Below are 25540 nucleotides of genomic sequence, written 5' to 3'. Positions count from 1 at the left end.
ATACTTTTTCTGAAAGCAAAGGAAATGCACTCTAAATAAGAAGCTCTTGCATTTTCTGGTGGTGTGACAGACTTGTCCCTTGAAGCATGGCTCCAGCCCCCACCCCTCCCTGGTATTGCCTTCCCTGTGACAGCCGTGGCTATTTTTGCCCATTGAGGCCCTGGAGCTGGGTGCTGGGGGACCTTCTGCTCCTGTGAGCACATTTACCACCATCCATCCCATCGTGTGCAGGCACCCACCAGTGTCAGTACCTGTCATGGCTTTGCTTGCTCACCCACTGCCCAGGGCTGACCACAGAGCAACAATTTGTGCTCACAGTTTGTGGGGAGGAAAAACCCAAACATGTTATTTTGTGTTTAGCTCAAACATCAAGCTGTTTGCCATCTGCAGTCACTCTCACATGGTGCATAAAGGAAAGTAAAATGAAAACAAGAAGAGCCTCTATCAGCACAAGGCTGGGGCTAAATCAGTGTGGTGGGTGCAGCGCTGCTGTCATCCCATCCCTGCCCCTGCACAATCCCTGTTTTCCACACACCTCCCCATGGCCTTGCAACCTGCCATTCCCACTCCAGAAATGCTGCATCCCACTGCCAACCTGTCAGGGTGAGCTGGCTCACCATGCTGGCTGCTAACCCTGGAGGGGAGCCCAGCTCAGAGGCAGCTGATCACACCTCCTGCAGCCAGCTTGGGGCTTCCTCAGCCTCACAGGGCAGCAATAGCTCCTTGTCCCCTTTCCCAGTCAGGGTGACTCCTCTCATTATCACTCTTAAATTGCTTCTGACATGGACTGCCACACAGTGAATCCCTGGCACTTATTCTAGAGAAATCAAGTAAATGCTTCCTTCAGATTTTAATTTCTGGATAACATCTACTGATATGTAGGCCAGTGAAATAGATTATCATGTACCACATACTGCTGGCCTTGGAAAAAGCAAGGAAGTACACATTGTAGGCAGAGCGGAAAATTTGTGATTATTGCAGTTCTTCTGGGAGTTAAGGATCTGTAGTGTGTAAAATCAGGACTCTCCTGTGGCAAAGGGACATTTCGCTGCCACCAGCAGAAAAAGGGTAAGAGGATCATTGCACAGCCCTGGAGCTGTCAGCTGTAATGGAGTTGTTATCAGTAGCCATGCAGGACCTTGTTCCTGCTGGAGGTAGAAGGAGGTTGGAACAGATCAGGCCTAAGCTGGTTGAACAGATGCTTGAGCCTCCCCAGAGTCTGGTGGGCAAATGGTTCTGATGAACATCTGGAGGAAGACAGGAGTAGAGAAATCCCCAGCAGAGCAGAAACTCATGCAGATGAGAAGGGGCAGGCCAAAGGGAAACGTGGGTGTGAAGAGTGATGAAGTCCTGGCAGAGCCAGGGCTCTGGTGGAGAGTGGCTGACACAGGACCTTGAGGCTGCTCCAAGTGGTGTTTCTGCTCTTCCCCACCACCTCCAGACAGATGATCTTCAAATCTCCTTTGCACTGAGACTGCTCTTTGTGGGAGCCATAAATCCCAGCTTACATGAGCCAATACAGCAGCAAAACAGTCCAGAAAAGGCACATAGCTGATATTTAGTTGGCTCACTCTGCAGAGCTCCATGGTTGATGGACCAGAAAATGGGGAAATGGACAGGGCATGGGCTGCACCTTCTGGCAGTTTTCTCCCATGGGTGAGCATGAGCCAGCATTTTATCCAAGCTGATCTAAGTTGGGTGGTCACAGTAGAACAGTTCCATCCCAAGCTGCCCCAGCCATGCCCTCTCCTTCTATCCTACACCAGAGGTAGTGATGAAAAACCAGCAGGGTGAGTCAGTTCAACCAGCAGATCCAACAGAAAACCACTGGGAAGCCTTTCCTTACAGAGGGAGTGGTCAAACACTTGACCACTTCCCAGTGAGGTGAGCAATGCCTCAAACCTGTCAGTATTTAACAGACATTTGGACAATGTCCTTTACAACATGCTTTAACTTTTGGTTAGCCCAGTGGTCAGGCAGTCGGAGTAGGTCATCACTGTAGGTCTTTTCTGACTGAAAATGTTCTTCTCTTCTGTCATGGAGGTACTTGCTGGGATGGTTCTGATCAGATCAGCTTGCTGAATACATCCATCTCATGGTCATGTCATCCCTAGATGCAATGCAAAGAGAGTAATCTTAAGTGTGTGGTTTTTGGATGAGCCCATTTACCTGCCACAGCCCCCAAGGGGCACAGCTGGGTCCCTGATCCTCTCCCCATTGTCCTTGTGGCTGGGCAGGACTTCAGCACTCAGTGACCACACAGCAACCTCATCCTTCAGGGAGCTGAAGCAACCAACAGCTCATTGCAAAAAATAAAAATAGCTTCTGGCTGGGCTGACTGAGCGTGCTAACTCACCGTGCCACTGAGCACCGAGGCGAGGGATCAGGAGGACTGGATTTGCCAGCTGCTTAATGAGCTGAGCTGGACCCCACAGCCACCCCTCCAGAGTGACCTTGCAGCAGAGTGGGACCACAGCAAGATCCGTGGTGCCAGTCTGAGGGCAGGAACTGATGCTCAGCAGCAGCAGCTGTGCAGTGCTGTGCCCTGCTGTGGGGTGGTTTGTGCTTCTGCAGCAAGATGAGAGCACTGGGATCCAGATGTTTCACTGACCCAGAATGAAAACAGGTCAAGGCCTCCCCAGGCAATACAAAACAAACTGCAGGCAGACGTGCACAACTGGGCTGAGTTTCTAGAAAAGAACGTGTCCTTTAGGACAAAACTCAACTTGCTAGTGTGAGCAAAAGTGAGCTGGATGTAGGAGAGCGTGTGCCTGTTGGAATGACTTATTTGCCAGTGCCAGGTGGGCCATGCAAAAGCCCTGTGTGACACAGAGATGCTGTTCTTCCACTGCCACCATGGGCTAAAAATGTAAATCTCAAGTTCAGATTATTACCCTGTGCTGTTTTAATAACAAGTTCACTGTGTAATTTGGCTACGGGCTCCTTATTCACTGCAGGCAAGTCAAAAAGTGAAACGGGAATGAGATAAGAGGCCAGAGCTGAAATGCAAAGAGAAGTTGCTTATCACTGATGTTTAGTTCATGCCATTAAACATTCATTTTCAGTGCTACTAGTCCTTCATTTTCATGACAACTTCAAAGATCCATTATAATTATAATTTAATGAAAAGACTGAATCCAGAGATGTAGCTGCAAAAGGGTAATTGCCTACAGTGCATTGTATTTAGAAGAGGCAATTAACTGTATATTCCAGGGATGTATTGAAAAGATGAATTTTAACAATGACAGAGTTCAACAATCAGGAAATCTTAGTTAAAATAAATCTGTCTGGTATTTTTATTTTCTTTTTACATTGGGTCCCCATAGTTATTTCCATTTTAGAGGAAAACATTTAAGTGACTGCTAAAATTAATCCAATGTGAATAACCAGGAGGGTGCCTGCAGTTTTTACTTATTCAGGTGAGACTCTCTCTTATAAGCATTTGTTCAGATTCCTAATTATCTTTTAAACAGCACTATTAGAGATAGTGAATGATGCTTTTTTTTTAACAAGATTATTTTTCACTTAAGTCAGGCTGCATGGAGGTTGGGTTGCAATTAAAAATGGGTAAAGAGGTGCTTTAAATTTTATTTCTACTGTATAAAATAACTGTCCTGAATACATACAGGAAAAGACATAGAACTTATAATTTTTAAGAAATTAAAGTTGATATATTAAAGGAAGAAGCATTTCCTGTAATTAGATTTGGACTTTTTTTCTGTATTTAAAGATTTCAGAAGTGCAGAGCAGGCTCCAGCGACCTAAGTTTTTTTTCACAGGGCGGCCCCAAGAGCTGGAGTGGCTGGAGGGCTTCTGGTGACACGAGTGGGCATGGCAAATCCTCCGACTGAAGCCAAAAGCATTTGGGTGCAAATCTAAAGACTTTTGTCCAGGTGCCGGTGTCTCCCACCAGCGTGAGGAAGTCCTGTCTAGAGGAGGGACCTTCGTAAGGCCTATGTAAATGAGGGACTGTAATTAAATGGTTTTAAATCAAGACTCATCCGCTTTGTAGAAGCAACGGTGCCATCTAGTGGGAAAGAGAATTAATCACGGCAAGGGGAGATCGCAAAGCTGCGGGACAGCAGGTAACCATAGAATCATAGAATTGGCTGGGTTGGAAGGGACCTTAGAGATCATCAAGTCCAACCCTTGATCCACTCCCACTGCAGTTCCCAGCCCATGGCACTGAGTGCCACATCCAGGCTCTTTTGAAATAGCTCCAGGGATGGAGAATCCACCCCTTCCCTGGGCAGCCCATTCCAATGTCTGATCACCCTCTCTGTAAAGAAATTCTTTCTAATGTCCAACCTAAACCTCCCCTGGCACAACTTGAGACCTCTTGTGCCCTCTTGTCTTGCTGAGAGTTGCCTGGGAAAAGAGCCCAACCCCCCCCTGGCTCCAACCTCCTTTCAGGGAGTTGGAGAGAGTGATGAGGTCTCCCCTGAGCCTCCTCTTCTCCAGCCTCAACACCCCCAGCTCCCTCAGCCTCTCTTCATAGGATCTGTGCTCGAGTCCCTTCACCAGCCCAGTTGCCTCCTTTGGACCTGCTCCAGCACCTCAATCTCCTTCCTGAGCTGAGGGGCCCAGAACTGGACACAGGACTCAAGCTGTGGCCTCACCAGGGCTGAGCACAGGGGCAGAATCCCTTCCCTGGACCTGCTGGCCACACTGTTCCTGATCCAGGCCAGGATGCCATTGGCCTTCTTGGCCACCTGGGCACACTGCTGGCTCATGTTCAGTTTCCTGGCAATCCAGAAATGAGGGTTGGGGATGGGATTTTCCCAAGGGGAATCACCACCTCTGTTGCCAGGGGTTGGAAAGGAGCCAACAACAAACGTTTTCAAAGTCTATCCCAATTATTTACAAATGCTTTGTGACCGTGAGTTTCTGGAGAAGAGCTGGTGCCCTATTGTTTTTTTCACTCTTTTAAGCATCATGGAATCCAACCTCCTTGTTCCAGCCTTCAGACTGAAGGGTGGAAGGAGAAGGAATGGACCTCTCTGTTGAGCTTAGCTCTAGGTTTTGCCCATTTTGTGCTACAGAAATTAAGGCTGCTTGCTTTAGTAAACCCAGAATAGAGGCACACACTGTAAGTCACTCCTTTATAATCATATCTGACATTAGCAGGGGAAACCTGAGAAATTGGAATTTTTATGCATGTGTTCTGTGCCTCTCTGTGCTTTTAAAGTATGGTTTGGCAACAAGTTGGAGCAGAACAGGAATTAAAGGAGAAAGTGTTTCCCTAGAAACATGAAGAGGTGATAACCAGGCTTATAGTCCTGATAAGAAGGAAAATATCCAAAGGAATGATAAACCTCCTTCAATTTAGAAACAAGTGGGAGACTAAGGTGGGAGAGCCCACAGTGGGGTACTAGCAGAACATATTACCAGCAGAGCCAGCAAGGAGTGGCTGAAGAACCAAGTGCATTTAAGGTTTATTTTGCTTTTTTTTACTGAAATTGCATTAGGTCTACCCGTAAGAATCCTATTTGGAATATGCTTTTACATGTTAGGGCAAAGCCTTTAGACTAGGGATGTTAAATTTCCTCCAAGATCCATCTTTCCTACAGGAAACAGGGAGGCAGAATCAGCTTCCAGGAGTTTCCCAGGAGAGGTGGCAGCGAGGCAGTACTGGCAGAAATGCCCAGTCCCATGAACTGCAAAGAACATGGCCTGGGAACCTGTAAAAATTTTACTTGAATTATAACAGAGCTGCAATCAAAAGGGGCATATTCTCAGGCCATTCGTGGCAGAGAATGTCTAGTTTTCATTTCCTCAAGGAAATTTCTTAAAGAGAAGGGATTCCTATGGTTGCAAAGAAAATTTACAAAACAAGCCCCGTTTTTCAGCAATGAAAAAAACTGAGTTCAGTCACACAGAGAGCTAAAGCATTCCTCAGATGAGTGTTGTTCATTCTTACACTAACAGAAAACTGGGATTGTTCAGGATTACTGTAGTGTTCAGCCTAAATCTCAAGGTAAATATTTGACTCATGTTTTCTGCTCTGGGAGTGTATTAAATAGGCAGTAAAAGTTCTCTCCAAATAAAGAGCCTTGTGTCTCATGAGATCCCTTTCAGCCACTGCAAAAAGGTTGCAGACCCTGCACAGACCCCTGCCCGACTTGGGTCTGGAGAGTGAGAGGGCTCAGATGCAGAAGGGTGCTGGATCTTCCCCATCCACACACAGCAGAAGCCCCCAGAAGCAGGAGGGCTTTGCTAACATGATTTCCACTGCAATATTTTTGTTTAAAGCAAATTGTCTTCACAAGCAATTTCCAGTGTCCCACATTCTTGTGGTCATATAATAGAGATTTCACTCACTTCATTTCTATGTTTGTGGTTTGGTGGTTTTTTTTTAGTTTTGTTTGCCTTTGCAGTTTGGTGTTTTGTTAAAGCTTTATTGCCACACACACACAAAGCAAAGATGCAGCTGCTGGAAGGGAACAAAAAATAATTCCTGCCAGCAGCGAGGAGTGTTTGCTCAGAGCACAGCAAAGTGGAGTGCATGGAAGTAGGGATGCATATCAAACAGGCAATAGCATCTGCATCTGAGGGCCTTGTAGCATTCTTAGCTTGTCTCAAATGCCAGCTATAAAAACTGAAAACCAGTTCCCAGCATTGCTTCATTGGCCAAAACAGTATCAGTATTTCAAACTCACCATATATACTTATGTATTCGTTTTCTCTTTTCCAAGGTTCAGACCAGGCACACCAGCCCCCACCTTAGGGCCTGTGGACAGCAGCAGACACAGTGCAGCAGCACCGTGCCCTGCCCAGCCCAAGTACAGTGCTGGGTCCAGTGCTGTTTAACATCTTTGTCAGCAACATGGGCAAAGGCATTGAGTGCACCCTCAGTAAGTTTGCTGGTGCCCCCAAGCTGTGTGGTGCAGTGGATTCACAAGAGGGAAGGGAGGCCATCCAGAGGGACCTTAACAGGCTTGAGAAATGGGCCAGTGTCACCTGCATGAGGTTCAACAAGTCCAAGTGCAAGGTCCTGCATCTGGGTCAGATCAGTCCCAAGCACAATTAGAAGCTGGATACAGAGTGGGTTGAGAGTAACCCTGAAGAGAAGGACTTGGGGGTGTTGATTGGCAAGAAGCTCAACATGAGCTGGCAGTGCACTCATGCAGCTCAGAAGGCTAACTGTATCCTAGGATGCATCAAGAGGATGCTGGATCAGTTCTGGTGTCTCAACTGTAAGAAGGACACAGATCTGTTGGAACGAGTTCAGAGGAGGGCCACAAAGATGATCCAGGGGCTGGAGCACCTCTGCTACCAGGAGAGGCTGAAGGAGGTGGGATTGTTCAGCCTGGAGAAGAGAAGACTTCAGGGCAACCTTACAGCTGCCTTCAAGTACCTGAAGGGAACATATAGAAAGGTTGGAGACTGACTTTTCATAAGGGTGTCCAGTGATAGGACAAGGGGAAATGGTTTTAAACTGAAGAATAGGTTTAGACTGGATATTAGGAAGTTCTTTGGTACAAGGGTGGTGAGACTCTGGAACAGATTGCCCAGAGAAGTTGTGGATGCCCACTGCCTGGAAGGGTTCAAGGCCAGGTTGGATGAGGCCTTGAGCAACCCTCTCTAGATGAGAGGCATTCCTGCCCATGACAGTGAGGCTGGAGTAGATGATCTCTAATGTCCCTTCCAACTTAAGCCATTCTAGGATTCTGAGTACAGGGAACAGTAAAGATACTGCCACATTCTGGGCATCAGCTCATGTCTTCCAGCTTCCAGCAGCTCAGAGGAAACTTTGAATGTTACTGATCAAATGCCTCCCAGTCAGTCCCACCTCTCTTTTCCATTAATGTTATTGCTCAGAATGCAAACTCAGCTCCCCTTTCCTCCACACATCATGAGCTGCCCATACAGACAACCAAACTCAGTGCCAAGACTCTGGAAATCTCCCTTCTCTCTTTGAGGTCACTAAGCAGCAGGGCTACTTTTTCACTTATTTACCACCAGCAGCTTATTTTTATCCCCACCATGTCCCCAAAAAGCACAAGCCAGTGCACAAGAAGTAGGAAAGCAATGAAAGCAGAAGGGTTGATTTCCTGGTTGTGTATTCAAGGCTCTGCAGGAAAAGGCAGACGTGCAGTTCCCAAGATACAGGTCCCCTTTAATCTACCATTTACTCAGAGTTCACACTGGTTTATTCTGGTCCAGTAACCTCTTACAGGTTCTGCCTGTACTCTTGGTATCCTTGTCAAGCAGCACTTTATTCCAGAACTAGCCCAGATGATTTGAAAAGGCTCCTTTGTGACCTTTTAAAACTCCTCACAAAACATGTGTGATGGGATGCAGGAGTGCCAGGTGAAATTTGCTGTACAGGTTGGCAGGGCAGATAATCAAGAGAGTATTCGAATGCTGTGAGTCCTTATGTCAGTCAGGAGAACTGGGGATGAGAACTCAGTGTAACTGGTTTGAGAACTTGCCCTGTGGAAGGGCAGCAAAGAAACTTCACTGAAAAAACAGACAGTGGGAAGGTAACAGCTTGATGTTTTGGTTTCTTTTCCTCCCCTTTGAGGTAAACAGGAGCCTGTTAGATTTCTACTGAATACATTTTTTGGTGATAGATGCAGGAAATGTGTTCAAAGGAGGGATCTACACCGGGGGAAAGACTTGGTGATCTGGGCTAACCAGGAAAAGCTACTGCAGGAAGTTCATCAGAGAGCATTTGCACACGAGGTTTCTGTGTCTCATCACAGTCACTGAAGCAAATGGAGCACAAACCAGAGTCACTTCAGTACATCTTCAAAGCTCTTTGAAGCTGGGTGACAGATGAGACTGCTTTGCTTTTACAGTCTTACTTAGGGATACCAGTATCACGTGAGATCCCCTAGATGACCGTGGTATCCACCTGGGTGAGACTTGCTCAGAAACTCCTGTTATGAGAAGCACATCAACCATAAGCTGGGCAGAATGCACTCCCCCCCCCCCCCCAGTGGGTGAGGTTTTTTGGAGAGCAGATAACCCACTGTATGTGTGTGTGCTGCACAGTGTGCACATTCTGCAGTTGTGCAGGACAGCTGGTCCCATGGGTAGTGCTCACAAACATTCCACTGGGACTACCACACCTCTGGAATTTAGCAAAGAGAAAGAACTGAACCAGAGAAGAGCAGTGGTGTTATAGGAGCCTCGAGCCCACCTATAAATGTTAGAACTCTCAGGCACTTTGACACACACACCCACACCCATCCCCCAAATTAGCCTCCTATTCTAATTAGCTTTAATGAGGAAGGTGACTGTCCTGGGAGGCTTCTCACACCCACATACCTTTCTCTTTACCTTCATCAGAAAGCTGGCTTATTTTCTCCAAGTGCTGTGTAAAGTTGGTGCACACAAGCTGGAAACACTGCTCCTCACAACCCTAGAAATGGAGCATGTTCCCAGAATTTCCTTCCCAGGTTCCTTTTATTTTTTGCTATGGATTTCTCTCCCCCTGGTTTAGGTTTCCTTTTGCACAAATTGTATCTGGCTCAAGGATGCCTAAAAAGGCCAAATCCCAGAGAAATAAGAAATCAGTGTCTTCAGAGCAACACCACATATCTTGAAACAGGTCTCAGTATGCACAAACTGTTGTTTGTTTAGTTGTCTCTGCTCCTGCATCCTGACCCCCCTGGCAACCAAGCTGTGTGTTGGCTGGGGCAGTGCTGGGACTTCCAGATATTCTCCTACACAGCTTCACCCCTCCTTAAGATCAGCAGATGGGGTTCTGTTGGTGTAAATTTGTGATGCTGGGATTCATTTGATGCACAGGCTGGCACATTTATGCACTTAGTACATGTAGTAAACCTCAAGCCTGGTGTGGACATACAGATCCATTTACGTAATTAAACTCATAGGGGTAATTACTCTAACTGGCCAGCTTGGCTTGTTAAGCCTCCCATTCTGAAGATGAAATTTATTTATGTAAAGAGGCTCCATCTTCATCATCCCCTTCATTCATACACAGCTGAGGACTTTGCCATAACCACTTTCCTGTCCATATGGCCTCTTACATTAGAAGCAGGCAGTGACTGGGGCTGCTGAATCCTCAGAGCTGGATGCACAGGCAGCCTGAAGTTAGCATAATACCATGATTTTTAGCAGATATATAACCAAGCTGTAGATTGGCATGGTGCCCCCTTCACCCTCCCTCTGTGCCTACTCAGTAACCAGCACAGGCTGGAGCATCCTTCAAGGTCTGGATATGCAATCTGAGTATTTTGCATGTGTGAATGAGCTAATCCTCCCTCTGTCTCCCTTATCTCTGTGTTCAGGTGAATCTGGAATTGAGAAAACACTTTGGTTTGAGCACAAAGCTGCAGACATTGAAGTTCTGAAAACCAAGCCTGCAGAGCATGGGCTGCAACTGCATTTTGACTGTAGATAAGAACACACCGCCTGTTCTATTACTCTTTAAAAAGGCTCAGGTTTAATCGTTGATGTGCTGTGAAGAGAACTGCTTTCATTCTTGCAATAACTCTCTGCTGCTTGTGCTGAGGTGAAGGGTCCTTAAGGAATGGACCTGCTGCAATCATTCACCAGCTCCTCTCAGCCTTTCTTAGAAGTCAGACTTTGATGTGATGATCATGTGCTGTCCTCATCCACCTCACCCAGCAACCTTTTGCTAGGGGGATGAATTCTTGTTTTCCCAAGCTGGAGAGCTTTGCAAATTCTTTTCAACAGATTCACAGATTATCCTCAAGAGAGTAACCAGTGGGATCCAGAATGGAGATAAGGCTGGCCAGTGCCCTTCCCTAGCTTTGCAAACGGATTGAGTTGTGCTTTAAAGCCATGACATATTGAAGACTATTTAAAATAAATAGCATAGATACTTTATGGACTTTCTTCTCTTTCTGGGCTCTGGACAGCTGGCCTTACACCAACTTCTGCATTTATTTGGACAGGTGGAAAGAAAATGAGGCAAACTCATTCATGTTTTTAATTGTCTGAAACAGCTCTAAATGAGATTTTATTGTTTACATATCATATATAACACAGGCAATGATCCAACATAAAGTTCTGTGGTGCTAAACTTTGAAAAATGTATTTAATGGTTGTGGGTTTCCTGTTTGTGTGTAATACATATTCCAGACTTAGATGAGTAATAACTTACAGCCCTCTTGGCATGCCAGAGCACGGTGGCCCAGTATGAGAACAAATACTTCCTTGGAATTCAGACGTACCTGCTCCTGCCTGGCACCATTTCTTTATACCACTAGGTGGCTTTTCCACCTGGTGGTTTGTATCTCTTTGAAGTCACTAGAAATCTGCTCCCAAGTTCAACCCCCAGACTGGTGGAAAAGAGAGAAGGAAGCTAAGACATCATTCAGCAGGTGAACTATAAAAGTCCCCATACATTTACAGAGAAATCTTTACCAATTCCTTGTCTGTCCTGCTGTTTGGTTTCAAGTTAGGTACAGCTGGCTTACTTCTAGATTTTAGTAGCATAAGGTATCTGCTCAGATATCCTTCCATATATCTATGAAACTTTGCCCAGTAATGCATGTGTCTAATTTTGTGGTAGACATTTTTGTAGTTCATCAGAATAAACCAATTAGCAACACATAAAAAGGATGTGTACTCTTCCATGAAATACACTGCCTCGCCATGTTCTCAAGAACACTAAATCCAGGTTTGCCTTTTCAGATACTTCACTCCAGTTTTTAACTTAAATTTTTAAGTACAGATCTTTACTCACACCTAACACTGCAAATATATAGATACTGATGGCATCTTTTTCAAGTAGCACTCAATATCTCAAATTCTCTCCAAAAAGAGAAAGCCCTGAGGGGCTCACTGACTAAAGGCAATGAGTACAGAACAGTATGGGAGTGAGGATGAGGGTCACAAATCCACAACTGTGATAAAAATCCCAAACAATAACAGAAACACACCAAGGTTTGTTCTGTTTGCTTTCTTTTTTTTTAGGTTTGGCCATGTTGAGTAGCAAGTGTTTTATAGGAAGGACAACATGGTTGAGTTGTCCAGAGACAGACCTGACAGATATCAAAAGTTTGGCAGGTGAACTCAGGATTTGCATTTCTCATTCACTTCTGGTATTTTTTCTTTTCATATATTTAACTCTCATTTTCAATTACAAAAATGGCCATATATTTGCTGGAGACAAACCACAAAGCTGTCTCTTGACAAATACCCTTCAGTGGTATGAAAAGCTGTATTGATCACTGATTCAGGCACAACACAGTGACACACATGGGATTTACACTCAAATTTCAGGGGTGCTAATACTGCAACTGATTGTACACACACCAGGTAAGATTTCAAAGAGGAAAGCCAGCTGCTGATGAAAAGGCTGGAGAAAGCTCCTACTTTAGATAACAGCAGAGAGCCATTTGGGTTTGATTATCTGTATAAAAGCTGGTTCCCACCTCCAGATAATCAGCAAAGATGGACCTAGGCTGGCAAGTGAAAATCACACTGAGAGATGCTCTGTGCTGATGCAGCACCAGTGGCTCTTGGTTGCCATGTGCTGGTTTCCTCCATTTCAATCCCAGTCTCTGCCCAGATTGTAGCAGACAGCTTTTTACACCAACTGCTTTTCGATACACAGCTCTCCCAGAGGCCCCAGAATAGCAGCAGATTTCTGAGGGAAGAGGAAGGTAATGGTTAAATTTATTGGAGCAGACTGGTGCTTAGTAAAACAGGGTAGTAATATAGCTGAATAAATAAATCAATCGGGAATACATGAGTGGTTTTTTCATTGTTCAAGTACTTTTCAAGCAGCCTTCGTGTAGTGTAACTGTCCATGGTATAATCCCCCCAGACCCAGGTGACCTCTGCTTGAGCAGCCAGCTAAAAGCCACGTTATCACATTAGCCTGGTGCTGATTCAAAATCAATGCACTCTGCTCCCAGGGGACTTTTCTGCTGGGGCTTGGCACTATGCAAATGCAGGCACACAGCTTTTGGAGCACAGGCAGGAACACGCCACGCTGGTGTATCCAGAACTACTCACAGGATACTTCACAGGTCACATCTCGGCTGATCTGTAAATTACAATAATCCTAACCAAAAAATTCAGCAGTTTTGATTTGTCATGCTTCATTTATTCATCATAACCTGTGCCTTTGCTTTGGCCCAGCACAGTTTAAAGCACCTGCACAGCATGAGTGTAAAGCCCTGCCAACCAGTGCCAGCAGGATTTCACTCCCTGTGTGTGCACCAGAATGTGGATTCACCAGCTGAAAAGCACTGGACAACTGGTAAAGCTCAGGACAACCTCTGATCTCTTGGATGTCCCTCCAACTGTATTATTCCTACAAACATTGCCTTCCCCTAATCTCTATATAATCTTTTCCCAAATTGAATAATTAAAAACAGTTCCATGTCTTTTCCCTGGCATCTTTCTGATAAACATTTCGCTGCCTCGACCCTTGCGCCCACAGTCCATGAATTTTTTTCTGTGAATCCTACTGGATTATGCTAAGCACAGGAAACATGCATGCTGTAGTGGGGTTTTTTTACTGTTTTAGTACAATTAGAAGATATGTACAAGACTTTGACATCAACTTCCAAACACAACAAAAAAGCTTTGTGATTATCCTGTAATTTCTATGTTTTTTTTCTTTTGACTGTGATTAGACCAATCTCAAGATTGAGAGCAGCTTTTAGAAAAGTATCAGTTTTGTTTTAACAAGGACTGGGGTGGCAGCTTATACCTCATATTTTAATTGTTCACAGTAAGGTAACATCAGTGTATTCAAGGTAATAAATTGTTCATAGAAAGGTAACATCAGTGTATTCAAGGTAATAATGTTTTTCTACATGTGTGAGTACCAAGGTTCCTGCCTCTGAAAGGCAGATATTCATTGGTAATCCCTTTTCCAGCACTTATCATCATTTTATCTACAAAGGAAATCAGTGTCCTTATTTCCCTGCTACTGATACAGAAGCACAGTGAGGGAAAATGACTTGATAAGGTTTATGCCTGCAACCAACATTATGGATTGCAGGGGTATTTCAAGACTTCTAGCTCCTCTCGACTTAATTTGAAGTTAAGAGAGCCATTGAGGACAATTAAGCAACCATCAACCTTGACCTAAATAATTTCTTTACATTTCAATCTATTTTTTATCTTGACAGAGTGTATTTCAACACTGAGAAAGGAAGCTGCATCTTAATTTTATGAGCAGTACTCCCAAGCTTCTCAAGACTCATTTCAAACATTTTATGACTTCGCCAAGGTTCAGACATGTTCAGCTTTCAGCACTGACTGACTCGTGACTCCAACGGGATGAGACAGCACAATGCATAAAGATAACTCCTTCCAGAATCACAGCTCTGGGCAGTATCTTCACTGGAAATCAAATATTTCATGCTAAGGTATTACAAAGAGGATTTTTTTTTTTTTAATTAGTGTGGCTGCTTTAATTCAGAGATCACTTTATACTGAAAACCTACACAGACTGCCTTGTAAGAAATAACCTTCAAAGTAAAATGTGAAAATAAAAAATAAAGCATGTGAAACCAGGCTGTAAGTAACTATTTATGCAAACTGTTTAAACTTCAGTTTTTAAACCATTTAAGCCAAAATGCATAGATCAAGCAGGATGAACTTAGCTGGTCTTACACAGAATGTGATCTGAGTTTCAGATTTGTGATTTATGCAGGTTTCAGGGTTTTTTTTGAGAGTATTTTGAGTGCCCTGCCAAATACAACTGCATTTTAGTTTTCACAGTGTCAGGATCTTTTGTGCACCAACATACTCTGCAACAGAATAAACCATATCTTCATTAACAATCTTGCAGGCAGTTGTCATTTAATGACCAATAGGTTCTGCCACATCACTGAAGTACTACTTGTCAGACTTTCTCTGAACGTGATGTGCAATAGCAGCATGGTGAACAATCTCTTGCACCACTTAGACACTATTTCTTTCTGGATACAGAAGTTCTGGTTCCATTTAAGTGAGGGTTTTGTTAGAGGGCGATGATTTTGTTGTGTTGAGAAGATATTCTGGTAGCCATTGCTATACTGTGTTTGTCTTGTTCTCTCCACTGCTCTTTGGAAACAACACAGAGCAAGCTGCTACTAGGCACAAACACCAAATCTTGTGGACAGAGGCTGAAAATTTCTCTAGGACAGAAGGGAAAGCTGTATTTATATGCTGGATAATATGCAGAAACCTGTGATTCTATCTAGGAGGCTTTAACATTTTAGTTAGTCTTTGTTGATGATTTGGTTGTGTGGATAATACTGGATAATTACTTCTGTGCTCATCCAAGAACATATGATATGTCCTCAAGCAACTGTGTCACTCTGCCTTTGTGTCTCCAGTTTCTTAATGAAGCCCAAGATCACTAGGAAAAACAAGGAAGAGTCCTATCCTAGGTAGAACTTAGAAGCCATATCCCACAAATAAATTACTCTACTAAGGCAATTATTCTGTCTGAATGTTTTTTTTTCCCAGAACAATCCAATTTTGCTTGTTACTGCCATTGTCAGGAGAAGTCTGCCAGTGCTTTTCTTCAGTTGGTGCTTAAAGGTGAGAAAAATACAGTGGAACACAGTAATATGGCCCTGGTACTACCATATGTCCAGCTGGTAGGAGTAAAGCTCAGGACAGAAGTACTTGTACAGTTTGTGGCTGCAGCCAGACACACTTTGTACACAAAACAAAAAAGAGTTTTAGGATTTTTCCTGACTACACACATGGGTTAAGTATCCTCCAGAAAAATGCAAGGGAGAAAGCACACAAGGTTAATGATAACAAGGCATATAAAAAAAGGTGTACATGCATATGTATGCATCTATATTTAGCTATACAGAGGTGGACAGCAGAACAGTCAAAAGGCAAAACAGAAAGTAAGCATTTTCAGCCTACAAGAAATAAGAGGAAAACCATCTGATTAACCAGAAAAACTGTAAAATTTATCATGAGGTTAGTGTGATGGCTCCAGCCCCTTCATGAATAGTGTTTTGTCTTCCTTTGCTGTCTGGCTAAGCTGGTTCTGAAAGCTCCTTCATCAGCAGTATGTTGTTTCTAGCACAATAAAGGTGCAAAACTAAACTATCCTTAAAACACTCAGACTCTTAACTGATGCAAGTTCCTCCATTCATCTTTAGTTCTAAACAATTCTTTTCCTAAAAACACTGATCAAAAAGATACACAGTCTCCCACTGCCTCTAAAATTAATAACTTCTTCAAAACATGCTTCTCTTACTGCACATATTATTGCTTTCTTTTCAGCAGCTACAGCAATCATGGGTTGGTATGAGAAGATGTACAGGCAAACAGAGCTTCTACATCCTAAAATTATGCTTTGAGCACAGCTGCACCACAACTCTGTGAATCAACAGTCCTGTGTTCTTGGCCAACTTCTACCATTTACATACCCTGATTCCAAATCTTAACTTCTGTTGCATGACTCATCTCTGCTGAAGTCCAAGGGCAGGACTTGGGGGGCCTCCAATCCAAGTATTGCAACTCCTGGTATTGATCAAGTGTCCCTGCTCCCTTTTCAGCCAAAGCAGTTAAGCTCCATCAAATATGATTCTCCTACATCCCAATAACTAAAATGCAAGTCATGCACTGTCTTGCTAGATATCTTTCTAGCCTTCTGTATTTTACAGCCAAGAGTCTAAATTCAGGAGGAGGGATGGAAGATAGAGTCCCCTGGATTATGCCATAACCTGATATCTAGAGGTCTTCTGAGTCATGAGTGGGTTACATGCCATCAGGCCAAGGTGAAACTGAATTTAATTTTCCAGCCCTGTATTTGACTACATTTATTAAGCTGTTATGGAAAAGCTGTCACTTCTTGTCCCTCATCCTTTTCACAGAAGCCTGTGGCTTGTCTTTTAACAGCACTGGAACTCATCTCTAAGAGGCTTTAAGTGTGCATAGCAGAATGAGAACCTGGGGTTCAGGTGGAATACAGACACATCTTTGCTGTTCTTCTGAACCATGGCAGCCAAGAGCCTGGCCCTACCTGTCCCTGTACAGCTCTGCCACTGCCACCTGTACAGTCATGGGCACTCCAGTGACCTGGGGAACTGCCAGGACAAATGGCTGTAGGAATTTTTACATACCTCTAGGGTCACACAGCTGCCACAGCAGGAGATTTAGAGGCAGTTTTCTTGAACTTGGCCAAATGAATCCATCTGAGTTCAATTTCTGATGCCCAAAGTAAATATTGGAGAGCCTATCCATCACAACAATGCACTTATTTAAGAGCTTGATTGTCTGAGGGCAGGTCATATAACCCTATGTATTTTAACTCACTACCCCTAAAATTTTAATTACTGACCTCATGCTGATATTTTAAGGGTTAATTTACATTTGAGGAAATGTCACAGACACCCACATAATTCTGAGCACTTTCTACGTAATTAAGAAACCCAGTCATGTTCATGGTACTCCAAGAGTGAGAGCCAGCAGCACTACTAGTTCTGTTCAAAATACTTGTCCTACAGGTTCTGAATTGCCCTGGGATGCACGGGTTGCATTACCTGTAAAAGGGTGCAGTGGTAAGGTGAGCAAGTTGTTCTGAGTATCATCATGAGTGCTGTGTTGAGCACACCCAGCCTTTCCCTGAGACCCTTGCCAGGACTCTAGGAGAACATAACATTCTGAAGATGGAAGACTGAGGGAGGTGACTCACTGTCTTTTTCAGCAGATTGAAAGGAGAAGGCTCTTGGTGATGTTGTGGATGTTCACCTGTAAGAAACAGGACCACAGTGAGAGTGAGTTGATTATCCCATTTTAGAAAGGACTCAGAAAGGTTCTTCCCAGACCTGACCACTAAGCATTTACATCAAAAGTTGGAACCCTGTCCTGTAAAACAGTGAGATCTACTACTTATTTCTAAAAATACTCATAACTGACAACCATCAGTTGATCCTCTATCACACATAATTTGATGTTTCTTTTAGTCCTGCCTGAGGTGTGAGATTGTTTCAGAGCCACTCTCACATGTGGTTTGGTATTGGCTAACCTGGAACACCTCTCATCAGCCTGTAGACCACCTGGTCTGTCTGCCAAGGTATCTGCCTTTTCCACTGAGTTGTGAAGGGAGCACAAGGGCTTAATTTTGGTGTCCAGATTGGAAGTTAGGAGTCAAATGGAAAATATTACAGTGCTTACTTAACAGGCACACGCATTTCTAATTGGCTGCACATCAAATATCAGTTCCTATATGGATGACCTCATTTGTAACAACAGCTATGGTTACAAATGCTGCTCCTGAAACCCAAGAAAATTCATAATTAGTATAAATGATGATAATTTACCCCAAAATTGTGGCTTCTTTTCCACCTCCGAATGGAAAATTAACACATGTTGTCAGAAAGAACCCTAGGGAAAACTTCACTCCTATTTTAATGAGTCAGTTGACACACCCTTGAACATGAACCGGCTCCATTTCATCACCCTGGCAATTTGGGATTTTCCAAGGAAAAAAAAGGTCAGAACAGATTAAAACATGTCTCTGTGCATGCTAAGGCAAATTCCCAGCTGCTGTCTATCTTATACTTTGCATCCTGGTTCTCTTATCATAGCAAATTTGTCTTCTCTGGTGATTTATTTAGCACATAGATGCCTTGCCTAGTTTCCTGCATATGAACTTCTGAGCCTGATGGTAGAATTTGAAGATGGTACCTTTCTCTTCCACTTCATGTCCTAGGATGCCACAAGGTAAAATCTCTGCTCCTCCTATTAAGGATGATTCCCATTATTTCCTTCCCTTTAGTGTAGTGTGGGGTGCATTCCTTCAAGGAGTTTAAGTAATCAGAATGATTCTAGCCTCTTGAAAAGGTACTTTTTTTTTCTTTTTTTCTTTTTTTTCCTGTGAATCTGTAACTCCTAGGATGTTTCTGAGTGGACTCCTGGGTACCCCCCAACTCTGCAGTGCCCTACAAGAGGCTTCTTTCCATCCTTGGACTGGGGATATGTTTTTTGAACTGGCCCATCAGTGAGAGCATTGTGCTGCTGGGGAACTGGGAGCTGGGATCCCTGCTGCTCTCAGCATGCTCCAACAAGAAGATTCCCACTGCCAAGAGTTCTCAGCAGCTGCTTGCCCCTGCAGCACAGTTGGCTTCCAGACACCAATGTAACTCCCACGCTTTCACACAGAATTTGATCCCATGTGCAATAGTTGCAGCTGATGCAAGACAGCATGGAAGAACTTACTCCTTTTCCAGAGGACAAATAACTCTGAGGGACCTGCAGAAATCAGTGATAAAAAGTACTGTGTAACCACAGAAATTCCAAGGATGTGTGGAAGAAGGAACCCTCTGGTTCTGGGTTCTAGGTTAATTAAGAGAAATGAACAACTTTGAGAATTTTTTTATTCTAGAAATAGAATATAGCTATAAAATAATGATGGTACCCAAACAGATGCATGCACCATTAGTAACTTGGCTCTTCCATAGACAAATGGTGTGGATAATAAAGGACAGAATGGGAAGGAAGGCACAGGCAGCTATTCCAAGTAGTATAACCAATAGTACAGCTTCATCTCTAGTAGCCAGAGTGAGGAAACACCTTCCATAAATGAGAGTTTCACACCCACGACTAGATTATTAACCCAAGCTTCTGAAAAAGCAGCAATCTAAACCTCCTCCTCCTCTTTGTTTTCCATTTCTTGTGTCTGAAAAAAGAGCAAACAAACCCTACCCACCCACCAAGCCACCCACCTCTCCCTCACCTTCCCAAAGGATTTTAGTCTCATCGATCATAGAGACAGCAAATTACAAAATTAAAAAATTAAAACTACAGGAACCTGGAAAAATGGAAAAAACTGAAGTATAATGAAGCTGTTACCAAATCTGTATCTCTTTCCCAGTTGAAAAAATGAAGGGGGTGGTAATTACACATTCCATTCCCTCACAGAGTTGCTCTGAGGAGTTGCCAACTGTAGGACACTCTCATGTGATAGTTGAGGACATATGGCAATTTAAAATAATGTAGAAAATGGTATAATTTCATTTTTAACATAATAAAAAAACTCCTTAAATAAGGTCAGCTTACCTAATGATGTTTGAAACAGCACGTGACATGGTTAAACACGTGGATTTAAGTTCACAGAAGAAAAGCCTGTAACAAATGCATTCCTACAGTGACTTTACAGAGGAGACTCATTACTGTAATCTCTTTTATTGCTTATTTTCAATTTATTTATTGTTTGTTGTAACAAATCACAGGACTTTACACCTTGCACCTGTGTACAGTTCCCCAGTCACTAAGCTTCTGTGCCTTTCCAACATCCCTGACCCTAACCCAATACAGACACATAGAGGAAAAAAGCAAATCCCACTTAAGCAGCTGGGCAGATTCTGTAATGTTGGGCATACTCATCCCTCATCTTAATGATGTGGCAGTGCAGTCAGAAGTATATTTTGTGACATGACAATATGTGCTGCTGTGCCACCCTGTGCCAAAACAGGGACACACCAAAGCCACCTGATGCCATTCCCCAGAAAACTGGGGCTTGTAACTCCGAAGTGAAACATCCACCAGTTAAACAAAGCCTGTACTTTCTGCTGTTGTTGCTGAAGGTGCTGTTGCTAAGTTTAGGTTATTTGGACTTTCATGTTTCACTTCATCTGGTCTGCCAATGGATCAGATTTCTCAGGTACCCTGTGACTTCCCTATCACACCCCAGTGCTACAGCAATTTAATAGTGTGTGGACCAGGATACTCATCTGAAGTGTTTAGCAAATTTACAAAAGTAAATAACAGAGGGGAAGCGTCATAAAAGCAAACACCAAATAAAAAGGCACTCTTACATATGGAACTTTGAGACTTTCCCTGCATAAATAACAGCATAAGAAGGCTCAATTCTAATCAGGGGATTGCAGCAAGTCACTGAACTAATTGTTATTGCAGTTGGTAAAGTTTTTAGCATAGCAACCAGAATACCAACAGGAAAGAGGCAAATTATTCTTTCCAAACTACTTAACTTTTTTTTTTACCCCCAGAGAATAACAGAGTTGTCAGACCTTCTCTAAGAAAAGCACTACACTAGTCCATTAAATACATCTTTACTAAGGATAGATTAATTCTTTGAGTTCTATTGAAAAGCTATAACTGGAATTCAAGACTGGTAACTTGTACAGAGAGGAGCTATATTTCAGTATCTTCAATTGTTTACTAAGAAGTCCTGTGCAGAACTCAGCAATGACCAAGTACAGCTTCAGTGACCTGAAAGCCATGCAGTATGTTCTTTTCTCCCACAGCTGTAATGGAACATTAGTCCTTCACTGAACTATTGCAATAGCTCATAATCAAGAACAAGCTAAAGCACCCTCTGGGTTTTTTTGCTTACAGTAATATGTACTAATTTGAAATAAAATCTATTTCTTTACTCACCCATGTATTTTTCAAGAATAAATCTTCAGATAAGTACACTCTTGCCTTCTCAAATCTGGGTACTCCACTTACCAATTTCTTCAAAACATAACAATGAACCTGGTACAATTAGCACATTTTATTAATTTTCACCCAAAACTGTCTAAAATAAAGCCTACCTCTGACTCCAGCCACTTTAATAACTTTATTAATATAGCAAATTTATTAATATAACAAAACCCTAGAAGCATTGGAATAATCATTTCAACAGGACCTCTACAGATACTCCTTTCATCATGGTGGGAAGTAATTTTCATTCTCTTCATGAATGCTACCAAACATAGCTTTTGCCCAAAGATATGACTGGATTCAAGATGATGACAGAAAACAAGTCCCACAGTCCTGGAGAATGCTCTGCCACCTGCTCCTTCCTTTCTACTAGGGGAGAAAACCAGCTGTCTGTCAATGACTCACATAAAGTGGTGTCCAAGTTTACAAGGCAGAACCAGCACCTTAAACACACTCAGTAACCAACGCTCACACACATGGATGTTCTGCTTCATCAGGGACCTCCTGTTTCTGCTCCTGTCACTGGGGCAGGGCAGCCACAGCAGCAGCTGGAAGTACAATGGACTCTGCACCTCATTTGCTGATTCCCACAGCTGTCTTGTCAAATATTTACAGCCTGTGGGAACGTGGATGTGAGCTATGGGTGTCAAGCTCAGGCAGCACTTGTGTGGTAAGCTGAGCTGTGTTCACGACAGCTCTGGGGCTGCTGTAGGTCACACAAAGAAGCATTTTCTGGGAGAGTTCAGTTCCAGTGTGCACACCACACTCCTCTTGGAGAGCCCACTGCAATGGTTCCTTCCTTCAAATGCACAAAGGTGATTTCAAAGCTCTCTCAGTATTAATGTCACATAATTTTCACACTCATCCTTCAAAGCAAACAAGTTTCAACTGCACAAATGCTTTCAGTTTAGGTTACCGAGTGCATACTATAAAGACAAGTCTCATTTTATCCTTTGTAATCACTTTCTTTTTTTTTTCCCCTGTACAGTTATTCAGATCCCATTCCAGAATTCATCATGAAGTTAATTAAGAGATTTCAGTTTGTTTTGTGTTTAAGGGGAGACTGTTTGTGGTTTGACTCTGGGAAAACACACAAAAGAAGGCAGCAACTTGTTTTACAGCTCCTGTCTTTGCATTTTCTGCTCAAGAGACAGGAAAAAGAGCAGAATGTAAATTAGGAAGCACATGCATCTTATAGGATTAGCATCACACAGTTTTCAGAAGGCAGAGAAATGACAGCAAGACTTCTATTCTCAGGACAGAGAAACTGCACTATATTGGGGGTGGGTTTTTTGCACTTTTCTGCCCAATTGCTGATCTGGAATCTTATTTATATTCCATTCACCCCTCTTCCAGTAACAGCAGCCCCTCCACTCATAATATAACTGTTTATATTAGGATAATACCTCAAGTGAGGCTAAGACTAGGATGCAAACATATGCAACAATACAAATACATATAATATACAATATAGGAAATCTATCAGGATTCATTTGGTGCATTCTGATTCTCTAGCCTTCAGGCAATTTTACAAAATGAATGTTCACATTGTGAAATACTTCTTGGAGGATTATCCAGACCTTATTAGAAATTTTCTTGTAAGGATCTGTTCCTTCAGAAATTCAAACGGAAAATTTTCCAATAATTTCAAGAGCCTAAATTTAGGAAGCTAAAGGCCAAAACCCTTCAGGTATCCTTTAGATACTGTCTTAGTAAGTATATTCTGCACCCAAAAGCTTAATTCACATCAGCTCTTTTATGAAGCATAAATATTACAAGAAAAAAAATTATTCTAATGCTTACAGTTATTAACAAAATGTCTGTTTCTGGCATTTATAATCTAAACCACAATAGTCCCATTAAATTAACCTGACACCATGCATATCACAGACCATCAGATTTCAACCTGTAATTATCCAATAATAATAAAATGTAGCTTCTGCTTGGCTAAAAAATACTTTTCAGAAATACAACTAATCTTCAATAGAAGACATAAACCGACATAAAGTCCTCAGCTTCTCTTGGGAATGTGTTCTGGTGATTAACTATGTAAAAATGTATTTTTTTTTTGTTTCCTATTTGAATTTGTCTTATTTTTGCCTCCAGTCATTACTTATTATTCTGCCTTTCTTCAACAGATTAAAGAGCCCTTTAATATCCCACATTTTCTCCCAGGAATGTTTCTGTACACTACAATCAAGTCACCTCCCAGCCCCCTTCCAGGTAACTTTTAATAGTCTGAACTCTTAAAACCTCTCAGTATAATGCATTTTCTCTGACCATCAGAACATTCTGTTTCACTCTTTTGCTCTCTCTTATTTTTCCAGCATGATTATTAAAATCTGAAAACCAGAACTGTATACACTCTCCTGTGGACAGCATTGTTGAGGCCAAACCTGAGAGGTAAACAAAACTTCTATTATTATTATTATTATTTTTATTCCTTTTTTACACATCAGTTAATCCTTTTCTGCCATAGCAGCATACAAGAGAGGTCTTATCTGATTGCTCACTTATTCTGACCCCTAAATCCTTCTCAAAGCCATTACATTCCCAGGATGTAGTCTTCTATTCTCCAGTTCCAGCCTCCACACCCAGTTCCCGAGACAGTCAGCTATATATTTGGCTGGATTCAAATTCACTAAGTTAAGATAGGATGTTTATACCAACAGTTCCAATCAGTCCCATCATTATTTAGGACTCCATTAATACTGAAAATGAACTTTTGCACCAAGAAGTTCAGATTCCCTTCCAGATCATTGCTAAAAATGCAGTGCAAAACAGACCCTACTACAGGAACCTCTTTAGACAACACCTCTTTCACCTAAATTTTGCAAAGGACTTCTTGATATCTGGCAGCATCTGCCTGGTTTATTGGCACTGCATGAACCCAATGCTAATGAGAATATTATGCAGCACTAAGGCTGGGTCAAAACAGTATTAATAGATATTTTTACTAAAACTTCGTGTAGAGTTGTGTTATATTCCTTCATTTGAACCTTTTATGATTTGTATTCCACATCAGGTTTTCTCTTTTGCATAGGATAGCTATCAAGCTAACTGGTCAGTTGGGCCATACTGCTCACCCTTTTCAAAAAATGGCACAAAGTATTACATTTATCACTTGTTTAAGTTCCTGATGTTAAGGCAAGATACAAATACACTGGAATATTAGCAAGCCATAGATGAGTATCAGATGGGTAGGCAGAAGCATCAGAGAGCACCAGCAACCAACGCTCACATTTCTCACAGCATTTCCAGGATGGAATTCCCAGCAACTGGAAACCTTCAAAGGATCCCACTGCAAACTTTCTAGTCCCGCTGAACTTTTAAGCCATGCACACCATTCAAGTAGGAGTCGTGGAAACTTCCCCAGACTCCTTAGAGCTGGGGGGAAGGCAGGATCCTTTCCCTCACACCCAGCAGAACCCTCCCTGCCCCGCAACCTCTGTGGGTAACCCACCACCTCCACTGCTTAACTGGCTTGCCCCCTGAGCCTAAGTCCACTCACAGTCTGCTTAAAATCAGCTCTCTCGCTCATGTTTACACCCCCGTATGAGCTTCTGGGATGCGGGCAGAGGAAGGGCAGAAGGCAGGAGCCGCCGGGGGCAGGCCTGGGGGGTGCTGACGCCAGACACCGTGCCTGAGGGAGAGGGCGGCAGCAGCTCACCCTTAAGTCAGTGGGAAGGGCAACTAGCTGGTCGGGGGCCGGTTGTGCCGGTGCCGGGGCTGCAGCCGGCGAGAAGGAACCGGCGGACGCCCCGAGGAAAGCCCAAAGGCCAAGGGGCCAAGGGGCCAAGGGGCCAAGAGCCACAGACCTCACCCCTGCCCCCCTCGCCCGCAGCCGCCTCCTCGCCCCACGCTCGAGGCCGAGGCACGCCGCTCAGGCGCCTCGCGCCAGGCCGGACTCTGATTGGCTCCTCCTGGCGCTGGGGGCGGGATAAAGGGAGCGCTACGGCCAATCCGCGCCGCGAGGAGGGCGCTCGGGGAGGGGCTTGTCCCCGCCCCCGCGAGAGGGGCTGGTGCGCAGGCGCGGCCCCGTGACGGGGAGCGGCGGACGCGCGCTCGGGAAGGAGCGGCGGGCGGAGCGGCCGAGGGGGCCGGGGTTGAGGCTGAGGCGGGGGCAGCGGCAGCGGCAGCCCCAGCCCGAGCCAGGCGGCGCCGGGCCGTGTCC

General features: G+C 43.6%; 1 long non-coding RNA gene across 2 annotated transcripts; it reads right to left on the bottom strand.

The window, feature by feature from the left end:
- Positions 1 to 11445: 11445 nt before the first annotated feature.
- Positions 11446 to 25265, bottom strand: LOC139796857 (uncharacterized). 2 transcript variants are annotated; one of them, XR_011726179.1, is made up of 3 exons: positions 24608 to 25265; positions 17460 to 17667; positions 11446 to 12592 (listed from the first exon to the last, which is right to left on the bottom strand). It is a non-coding gene; the product is annotated as an uncharacterized lncRNA (long non-coding RNA). The 2 variants fall into 2 exon arrangements; XR_011726180.1 differs by lacking the exon at positions 11446 to 12592 and adding an exon at positions 13958 to 15990.
- Positions 25266 to 25540: the final 275 nt, after the last annotated feature.

The sequence above is a fragment of the Heliangelus exortis genome, chromosome 5, assembly GCF_036169615.1.
Source record: "Heliangelus exortis chromosome 5, bHelExo1.hap1, whole genome shotgun sequence".
Lineage (NCBI taxonomy): Eukaryota > Metazoa > Chordata > Aves > Apodiformes > Trochilidae > Heliangelus > Heliangelus exortis.
This window is presented reverse-complemented; position numbering and strand designations above follow the sequence as displayed.